At 40.0% G+C, this 11,687-nt stretch overlaps 1 long non-coding RNA gene across 1 annotated transcript; it reads right to left on the reverse strand.

Moving 5' to 3' along the window:
* Positions 1-328: 328 nt before the first annotated feature.
* LOC142179418 (uncharacterized) lies at positions 329-9,688 on the reverse strand. The gene is made up of 3 exons (XR_012707483.1): positions 9,553-9,688; positions 9,154-9,220; positions 329-579 (listed from the first exon to the last, which is right to left on the reverse strand). It is a non-coding gene; the product is annotated as an uncharacterized LOC142179418 (long non-coding RNA).
* Between the last annotated feature and the right edge of the window lie 1,999 nt (positions 9,689-11,687).

The raw sequence follows: 11,687 nt of genomic DNA on the forward strand, positions 1-11,687 counted from the left end.
TGAATGTGGTGATACTAGGAACATCATGAGAAATTGTCCCAGACTTGGGAGAAACCTACTTTAGTAGAACAGTCAATCCACACACTCCATTATAGTTACTAATCTACATACACTACAAGTTAGAGATAGAGGACGAGCGGGTAGATGGCGCCTAAGAGGTGGAGGCCCGACCCATTGATATAATTGCTATGGTGTGGCTGAGGCCATTTGTCACGACCCAAATCCCGGTCGTGATGGCGCCTAGCACACTACTAGGCAAGCCCGACCATTATTCAACACTTAACCCAATTTATCAAAAATAGCGAAAAGAAATATCAATTAAGCAAGATTAAAGTACTGAAGAATTTAACAAAATACACAATATAATCTCACTAGGACCCGGTGTCACGAATTTGAGCCTCTAGAATACAGAATATCATCCTAATACATGGTATATCCAAAGTCTGATAATGCGGAAATAAAGAGATAGGATAGGAGGGAGAAGATCAATGGTTGCGAACGTCGTGCAGCTACCTCGATACTCCCAGAAGCTGGATCTGCTGATCAACTGGATCTACTGAGCCTGAGACTGCCTTGGATCTGCACACAAGGTGCAGGGAGTAAAGTGAGTACTCCGACCCAGTGAGTAATAAAAGTAACTACAGTCCGAAGATAAGAAAATCCAGTAAATACACAAAGTAAGCTAAAATCCAAATATACAACAACATATGAAATTGAGCAGCTAAACAACAGTATAAATAGAAATCCATGAATGCAATGCAATGCATATGATGGTACATTCCAGTACCCACTGCGGCGTGTAGCCCGAGCCATCCATATTTATTTATCGTCGACGACGCTCACTGGGGGTGTGTACAGACTCCGGAGGGGCTCCTACAGCCCAAGCGCAATATCTTGGTTAGTCATTGTTACCTGACCGATCAGCCATTGTTACCTGACCAATTTATATCATACAGTGCCATTGTTGCCACTGTTCAAGTATATCATCCAGTGTCATTGTTACCACTATTTCAAGTATATCACACAGTGTCATTGTTACCACTATTTCAAGTATATCACACAGTGTCATTGTTACCACTGTTTCAAGTATATCACACAGTGTCATTGTTACCACTATTTCAAGTATATCACACAGTGTCATTGTTACCACTGTTTCAAGTCACTTTATAATCAGTCCAGAAAATAATATAATAAGCCCCTTGGGCATTTACAAAACAGAAGTTCCCAGCCTGGAATACATTTAAAAATATCATTTAAGTTTTCAACACTTAGAATTATGGCTGAGTTTGCAAAACAACATTTAAAACCTTGGACTGAAATTAAATAATATGCAAATCATGCTAAGCAGTAATATCAATCCTCGAAGGATTTTACAAATCGGCACAAGGCCCCAAACATGGCATCAAGCCCCGTAATATCAATGAAGTATGTGTATCAATCACCAGTATAGTATAAACATCACACGGGATGGACCAAGTCACAATCCCCAATAGTATCCGACCCCGCACTCGCCATGGAGTGCGTGTCACGCCTCAATATAGCATTACGATGTGAAAGTCTGGGGTTTCAAACCCTCAGAACAGCATTTACATCTATTACTCACCTCTAACCGGCCGTAGACTAGTCCGCAATGCCCTTTCCTCTTGAATCGACCTCTTCGCGCGTCGAATCTAGTAAAAACCACATCGAATAAGTCACAATAGGCTAAGGGAATATAACCCAATCGAAAAGACTCGAAAAATGTCAAAAATCCCGAAATTAGCAAAACCCGAGCCCCGGGCCCACTTCTCGAAAAATTACGAAAGTCACATCACCGGATTCTTCGTCTCGCCACGAGTCCGTACATATAAAATTTACCAAAATCGGAGTTCATTTGACCCCACAAATCACCAAATCTTATTTTCAAATCCCTAAGCCAAAATCCTCAATTTTTCTACAATTTTCATGCTCAAATCCATACATAATTGATGTACTTAACTCAAAATAGGTGGGGATAACTTACCTTTACATTGATGATGAAAATTCCCTCTTGAAGCTCCCCAAAAATCGTCCATACTTTGAAGAAATGAAGAAAAGTGAGCTAAATCCGTGGATAAAAGAATCTGCCTGTGCTTCGTCGAGTTGTACCTTGCACTTGTGCTATACAAGTTGTACATCCTATTAAAATTGTTCCTTGTCGGACATCTTCTGTTTAAACACCTATAACGTCTTGTATAAATATCCAAATGACAAACGGTTTGATTATTTAGAAACTAGACTCAAAGATCTTTAATTTGATAGGTTGTACACCACATAACTCTTTATATATCCCGAGATATGAGCTTCTAAAATGCATCGTAAATTCTGCCGAAATTGCTCCAGAAGCCCTGTTCGATCCATCGTAACTTTCTGATATGATATCCAAATCGTGTATGGTTTAACTTTCCGAAAACTAGAATATATGGGCTACAACTTTTGTGTTTTGCACTTTTACTGATTTCCTATAGATTACAAGATATGAGCTTCCCAACTGGACTACTCGCAGCAGAATTTATGCAATTTTCTGCAATTTTTCCTAAGTCCGAAATCACTCCAAGACACCTCCGAAACACTCCCGAGCCCTCGGGGCTCCAAACCAAATATGAACACTGACTCTAAAACATCACACAAACTTGTTCGAGCGATCAAATCGCCAAAATAACATCAAAATCAATGATTTGAGCCTTAAATCCAAGAATTATTTCAAATTTCATAAACTTTCAAATTTTCCAATTTAAGGCCGAAACCCGTCAAACAACGTCCGTTTGTAACCAAACTTTACAGGAAGCGCTTAACCAACATATATGACCTGTACCGGGCGTCGGAACCAAAATACGAGCCCGATACCATTACTTTCTGATCAAATTTCATTTTCATTTTCCTTAAACATTTTCAGAAAACAATTTCACTAAAAAATTCATTTCTCGGGCCTGGGACCTCGGAATTAGATTCCGGAAACACGTTCAACTCCCATATTTTTCTATGGACCTTTCAAGACCGAAAAATCACGGGTAAGGGTCCGTTTACCAAAAATGTTGACCAAAGTCAACTTTAACAATATTAAATATCAAAATTCTTCAAATGTTTCACATAATTCATATATTTCAACACAAAAATATTCCGGACACACTCCTAAGTCCCAAATAACCTAACGAAGCTATCTAAACCATAAAATTTGCATTTCGAATCCGATATCAAAATTTCCACTTCTGGCCAAATTTTCTCAAAAACCTTCAATTTTCCCTCTTTAGCCGAACGACTCCAAAATGACCTACGGACCTCCGAATTCACTTCCGATCACGCTCCCAAATCCAGATTCACCATATGGAGCTACTCCCAGTTTCGGAATCCCAAACGGACATCAATAACACTGAAATGCATTTTAAACCAAACTGATGCAATTTCTTCTAAAATGCTATCTTCCACAATAGGCGCTAAAACGCTCCCAGGTTATCCAAAACCAGATCCGGGCATACGCCCAAGTCCGAAATTATCATACGAACCTGCTGGAACCTTCGGATCCCAATTCCGAGGTCGTTTACTCAAAATTCCAATCCTAGTTTATTTCTTCAATTTTAAGCTTTCAAAATGAGAATTTCCATTTAGATTTGACTCCAAACTTCCTGAATTTTAATTCGGACCATACACACAAGTCAATATACCTGAGATGAAGCCGCTCATGGCCTCAAACTGCTGAATGACGCGCCGGAGCTCAAAACGACCGGTCGGGTCGTTACAATCTCCCCCACTTAAACATACGTTCGTCCTCGAACGTGCTGAGAACTACACTGAAGTAGTCTGAAATAACTTGTTTAACATATCATGCACCTTCCCATGCTACCACTACTCCATTGAGCACATTAGCTCGATAATTCTGTAGATATACTTATTTATTCAAGCAAATAAGCCATTAGGCCCAATTCCAACATCCTGAATTTCCCTCCTAAGCCTGTTTCCATCATACGACCACCATATCAATCTCCACACGCTGTACCCAAACATGACTGTATAACTTTGCTAAATTCACACTTTGCATCACTTTACCCATAGAACCACAATAACATTCTTTAAACATAATAGTCGGAATTCCATGAATTTGATGCTCCCATTGCATCTCATGATCTACACAGGTCTTGCTCTAGTTTATTTTATTATTATTAATATTTTTTTTTACACCGATACGACTGAAGAGATGTGTCGAAATTCACAACCAACTGCTGAATCAACAATTCATTGGATCTACACTCCTGACAAGTTCCATTACCTTGTCCCAAATCAAAGAATGATCTTTGCTCTATAATATACTTCATATAATCAGTTTGCACTAACCCCAAATCTAGTAACCTCGTCTCACCCAGTACGAACTGATCAGGAAATAAGCTACCTCAGACATAATCAAAAATCCCACAAGACGCCACAATGTGCTAGTATGCTATCAATTCGAACGGATACAAAAGGAAGGCGAACTCTATAAGGAACTACTCAACTCGCACACTAACATAGACTTCCTCAGAAAACTAGGAAACAGAACACACAAAAGCAAATATGGGCACTGAACTGAACATCGCATTGTTGCGGCGTGCAACCCGATCCAAACAACATACCCATGGCGGTGTGCCACCCGATCCACATATAGAACTCACATAAGGAGATATATGTTGAGCTGAAAAGCTCATCACATCAAAACACCGGATATCGGTCATAAACACACTAAGGTGCATAATACCATTCCCAAGGAAACATATAGCTCTATAGGCTACAAACTCAAGCACAACTGAGGTGCGATACATGATCTAAGTCTCAAGAGCCATCCTGCTCATATAATATCACCGCTGAGCGGAACCTCAACACAAAAGGAATTTACCAAGCCGTCTCACAACTCATACGGTGCAATATATCTTTATATGAATTAACTTACCACGAAATAAGACTGCGACTATCCTTCCATAAAGAGCATTGCTGAAATAAACACAACTGGCCTGACGTAAGGCTCACTTCCACATTTAAATCTATCCACCGACCTCAAGTCGATCCTGATCGTGCCAAGCTAGGCCAATAATCTTTCACAGGTCCATAACCCAATAAACAGAGTGCCCTCCAGGCATAAATTCTCAAATGGATGATATTAACAAAATCCTCATACTTGGTTTAAATTTCTAATTAATCAAGTGACTACATGTCACACATATACAATATTCTTGTAGGACAAGCTCCCACCATCTTCCGAAATAATTAACGGGTCTGCACATCCAAACCACCGGCTGCACTAACGCTGAAAAGCGATCAAGAATCCCTAACCAGGATGCAAAGCCTTTCTCACAGAACACCGACCTCAAGTGATACTAACGTCAATACCCATCTTACTCGAAACACTGAAACTCATATACTGCTCATCCGAGATCATGACATTACAGTCATTGACCAATCTGCAACCTTGGTCCTTACTTCAAATTCCATACCACTCACTGCACCTCACGTGCCAATATACGATAGACGCGATTTCCATCACAACTCTTGAACCGCCGATAGGCTAATACTTCATCACATAAGACCTTCCATTTAACTCACTTCAGGAGAACTATAGCAACATACAGGCGAATTCTCATAACCGTCGAATATGCCAATCTCTAAGTAGTGGTCCAAGCCGCCATAACCCTTTTCGGGATCCGCCTACTCATAACAGGCCCTAACAGAAGAATGATTCAGAATAACATCAATCACTATGGCCGACAAGCCTCACACGCATCGCCACAAATCACATGCATAACCCGATCACGCTGAATGAACCGATCACTGACACCAATATGCCAACTCAACTATGGCTAATCAATCTACTTCCTCCCAGTTTATCCTTGATTGCCTTAGAAATAATAATATCTCCCTTCAACACCTAACTTATTCCAACGCACTCACCCCGAGTGACCTTAAATCATGAGACCATGCTGTATCAAAAACCATGACCATTTCATGTCTCTCAATGCTACACCGCAAGTCAAAACATCATAGAACATTCTGTGTCTTTCTTCATAAGCTGCTTCAAAAGCTTGACTCTTAACTGTACTTATAGACTCAGAATCATCAGGCACCACACTTTGCCTCTTGAATTCACTAGGACCGCTATTGAGAGCCACCCAACTCTGACTTGGCCCCGAATGCAACCAACTCTACTGAATTTTATAACATATGAATACCATCTCGATAAAGCACCCAACGGAATCACTTTCCTCGAAGCCTGCACCTATACGAGGCATAAATCATGAATCTTCCCTTAAGTCTAAATATGAGCCAATAAGGCTAACCATAGCATGCATCCAACAATTCACTTACTCAAATTACCACTCATGGTCCTTTTCTGTAGCTGCAATAACCCACCAATACGCCAATAACCAGAATTCACGCAGGTAATAAACCGTGCAATCAGCTAATCAACAGCAAGCTCCCCAACTTGGCTCGAAGCCATAGATCACAACACATATACTCTATTGCTGTCGTAATATCATGGTGAGATTAAACTCACTCCATCATAAGCTCGTGGAAACACGAATCATCTGGAATTTTAACTCTTCTGCAATTCTTGCATTTACTCACACAACAGTTAAGCCCACTCTCTAGGCGACCAATTTTTTTTTTACTAAGTCCTAAATTTTTCAAAAATTTCGGCAGAGCCTCCTTTGTAATTGGTCCTATCCACCTGCCAGAGAATCATCAAAACCATCCTAACAACACATCCACAACTTGACAAAGCATCACAATGCATATCAATTACATAAATCTAAATTGATACATAGACATGCGTTGCACCTATTTGAATCATAACACATAGAAAATACCCTTCAACCCTCCATTATTGGGCTATTCAACCAAGTAGGAACATATTCTTTCTTTAATATTTTCAACCTTCAAGGTGGTCTCCTTGACTCAACGATTTTGTCATAATACATTTACGGAAGCGATCTCAGCTCCCAGACTTATCTAACTAGGAGACACGAAAAAATATTCTTCACGCGCCCATAACTCAGGCTACTCAACAGATCACAATAAGAAACGAATCACTTAACAGTTCATCTACTATCCAGTAGGCTTCTTCGCCACTACCAAGTCGTACAAATACACCTCGCAACACTAACATACTCATCACGTGGATATCCAACCGCCATTCCGGCTAACAAGGACAATAATGAACATATGAGTTCAAAACATTTGCTCACAAAATCAGCACCTCGGTGCTCAAGCCATTGGCAAAGATTTGGCCTCAAGTCCTCCAGACTGGTCTAACTTCAAACTCACAGAGATTACACCTCGCCCCTCGATCGGGGAATCAAAGCCATCGAGACACATCTGATACTAAGCGCCCGTTGGTGCATACGATCACGCGGAAGGAATTTCAAAAGTTTCTTTTCAAGATGAATCAAGGACGCACGATAAGAATTCAAGAATGTGAAGTTTTCCTAAAGGTTCGGCAGCCTCTCGAGGATAAGTACAGACGTCTCCGTACCGATCCGCGAGACTCTACTAAACCGGCTCATGACTCGTGAGAACTAGTAACCTAGGCTCTGATACCAACTCTGTCACGACCCAAAATTCCAATCCGGTCGTGATGGCGCCTCTCGTGGGGACAAGGCCAACCAACAACAAAACAATACATATCTTTATTATTACTTAGCAGGAATAAGTCTAATTCACAGATAATATAATCACAAGTGCGAAGTAAACATGATAGAATAATGGAAACCATCCCGACTCAGATCGAAATTGGGGTGTCACAAGCCACGAGCATCTAAAGAATCTAAATACTAATACAAGACCAGCAATATACAGAATGGAATTTAGAATCAATGAATAAATACGGTGCCGTGAACGCTGACGGTCACCTTGCTCAGCTACAATAGTATACCTTCAGTCCGCTAATAACCCGCTACTGGGTGAACAATACCTGCAACTGCACGCGGGGTGCAGGGAGTAAAGTGAGTACTTCCAACTCAGTGGTAATAAGAGTAAATAATAACTAAGTGATAAGAAATCACGTAAGAACACTTCATCATGCTATCTAAGATGGTACAACCCTTTTTGAAAACAGTAATTCCATGAAAATCCTTTATAAAACATCTGACTCAGTTTTTAACCTCTTTTAAAAATAATCTTTTAACAGTTGCAAAATAATTCCAGCCATCAGTGTCACTATGCACAGAAACCCGCCCCTCGGGCAATATCTTTGTTCCTGGTCAGCCACTCGGGCCCCAACACTCAAGGATCAGATAGCACCAGCAAAAACAGATAAATATCTCCAGAAATATCACAACAACAAATAATGAACAAATGCATGAATGCAATGCAATGCATATGATGGTACATTCCAGTACCCACTACGGCGTGCAGCCCGAGCGATCCATATTTATTTATCGTCGACCGCGCTCACTGGGGGTGTGACTCCGGAGGGGCTCCTACAGCCCAAACGCAATATCTTGGTCAGTCATTGTTACCTGACCGGTCAACCATTGTTACCTGACCAATTTATATCATACAGTGCCATTGTTGCCACTGTTCAAGTATATCATCCAGTGTCATTGTTACCACTATTTCAAGTATATCACACAGTGTCATTGTTACCACTGTTTCAAGTATATCACACAGTGTCATTGTTACCACTATTTCAAGTATATCACACAGTGTCATTGTTACCACTGTTTCAAGTCACTTTATAATCAGTCCAGAAAATAATATAATAAGCCCCTTGGGCATTTACAAAACAGAAGTTCCCAGCCCGGAATACATTTAAAAATATCATTTAAGTTTTCAACACTTAGAATTATGGCTGAGTTTGCAAAACAACATTTAAAACCTTGGACTGAAATTAAATGATATGCAAATCATGCTAAGCAGTAATATCAATCCTCGAAGGATTTTACAAATCGGCACAAGGCCCCAAACATGGCATCAAGCCCCGTAATATCAATGAAGTATGTGTATCAATCACTAGTATAGTATAAACATCACACGGGATGGACCAAGTCACAATCCCCAATAGTATCTGACCCCGCACTCGCCATGGAGTGCGTGTCACGCCTCAATATAGCGTTACGATGTGAAAGTCCGGGGTTTCAAACCCTCAGAACAACATTTACATCTATTACTCACCTCTAACAGGCCGTAGACTAGTCCGCAATGCCCTTTCCTCTTGAATCGACCTCTTCGCGCGTCAAATCTAGTCAAAACCACATCGAATACGTCACAATAGGCTAAGGAAATATAACCCAATCGAAAAGACTCGAAAAATGTCGAAAATCCCGAAATTAGCAAAACCCGAGCCCTGGGCCCACTTCTCGAAAAATTACGAAAGTCACATCACCAAATTCCTCGTCTCGCCACGAGTCCGTACATATAAAATTTACCAAAATCGGAGTTCATTTGACCCATCAAATCACCAAATCTTATTTTCAAATCCCTAGGCCTAAATCCTCAATTTTTCTACAATTTTCATGCTCAAATCCATACATAATTGATGTACTTAACTCAAAATAGGTGGGGATAACTTACCTTCACATTGATGATGAAAATCCCCTCTTGAAGCTCCCCAAAAGTCGTCCATACTTTGAAGAAATGAAGAAAAGTGAGCTAAATCCGTGTATAAAAGAATCTGTCTGTGCTTCGTCGAGTTGTACCTTGCACTTGTGCTATACAAGTTGTACATCCTATTAAATTGTTCCTTGTCCGACACCTTCTGTTTAAACACCCATAACGTCTTGTATAAATATCCAAATGACAAACGGTTTGAAGATTTAGAAACTAGAATCAAAGATCTTTAATTTGATAGGTTCTACACCACATAACTCTTTATATATCCCGAGATATGAGCTTCTAAAGTGCATCGTAAATTCTGCCGAAATTGCTCCAGCAGCCCTTTTCGATCCATCGTAACTTTCTGATATGATATCCAAATCGCGTATGGTTTAATTTTCCGAAAACTACAATGTATGGGCTACAACTTTTGTGTTTTGTACTTTTTCTGATTTTCTATAGATTACAAGATATGATCTTCCAAACTGGACTACTCGCAGCAGAATTTCTGCAATTTTCTGCAATTTTTCCTAAGTCCGAAATCACTCCGAGACACCTCCGAAACACTCCCGAGCCCTCGAGGCTCCAAACCAAAAATGAACACTGACTCTAAAACATCACACAAACTTTCTCGAGCGATCAAATCGCCAAAATAACATCAAAATCAATGATTTGAGCCTTGAATCCAAGAATTCTTTCAAATTTCATAAACTTTCAAATTTTCCAATTTAAGGCCGAAACCCGTCAAACAACGTCCGTTTGTAACCAAACTTTACAGGAAGCGCTTAACCAATATATATGACCTGTACCGGGCGTCGGAACCAAAATACGAGCCCGATACCATTACTTTCTGATCAAATTTCATTTTCATTTTCCTTAAACATTTTCAGAAAACAATTTCACGAAAAAATTCATTTCTCGGGCCTGGGACCTCGGAATTAGATTCCGGAAACACGTTCAACTCCCATATTTTTCTATGGACCTTTCAAGACCGAAAAATCACGGGTTCGGGTCCGTTTATGAAAAATGTTGACCAAAGTCAACTTTAACAATATTAAATATCAAAATTTTCACATAATTCATATATTTCAACACAAAAATATTCCGGACATACTCCTAAGTCCCAAATAACCTAACGAAGCCATCCAAACCATAAAATTCGTATTTCGAATCCGATATCAAAATTTCCACTTCCGGCCAAATTTTCTCAAAAACCTTCAATTTTTCCTCTTTAGCCGAACGATTCCAAAATGACCTACGGACCTCCGAATTCACTTCTGATCGCGCTCCCAAATCCAGAATCACCATACGGAGCTACTCCCAGTCTCGGAATCCCAAACAGACATCAATAACACTGAAATGCATTTTAAACCAAACTGATGCAATTTCTTCTAAAATGCTATCTTCCACAACAGGCGCCAAAACGCTCCCGGGTTATCCAAAACCCGATCCGGGCATACGCCCAAGTCTGAAATCATCATACGAACCTGCTGGAACCTTCGGATCCCAATTCCGAGGTCGTTTACTCAAAATTCCTATCCTAGTTCATTTCTTCAATTTTAAGCTTTCAAAATGAGAATTTCCATTTAGATTTGACTCCAAACTTCCTGAATTTTAATTCTGACCATACACACAAGTCAATATACCTGAGATGAAGCCGCTCATGGCCTCAAACTGCTGAATGACGCGCCGGAGCTCAAAACGACCGGTCGGGTCGTTACACCACTACACCAGATGGTGTCGTTACAGGTACGATTCCGATTGTTATAAAAAGGATATTTTCCTTAATTTGATTTGGTTATAAAAATTGAGGCGAGTCCTCCTATTATGATCCGCTTATGGGTGAGCTTCGTAATTTTGTGACCCACTTTTAAGTTTATCCCTGTTGGGGGATTTGATGATGTTGGCCCGTGTATATCATTTTATTTTGTACACTATTAAGGGCTATAAGTCCAAAAAAAAATTACTTTCTATTACTCACTTCAGTGGATTTGATGTGATTTCGAAATAATTGATTTCAATTTTTATGAATTGTACGCCATATTGGTATGGGGGTTCATTCTGTGCTGTGATGTTTATCGGAATTTATGAGAGGAAAGAAAAGAAATGGAAAG

The sequence above is a fragment of the Nicotiana tabacum genome, chromosome 3 (genome assembly GCF_000715075.1).
Source record: "Nicotiana tabacum cultivar K326 chromosome 3, ASM71507v2, whole genome shotgun sequence".
NCBI classification, from domain to species: domain Eukaryota; kingdom Viridiplantae; phylum Streptophyta; class Magnoliopsida; order Solanales; family Solanaceae; genus Nicotiana; species Nicotiana tabacum.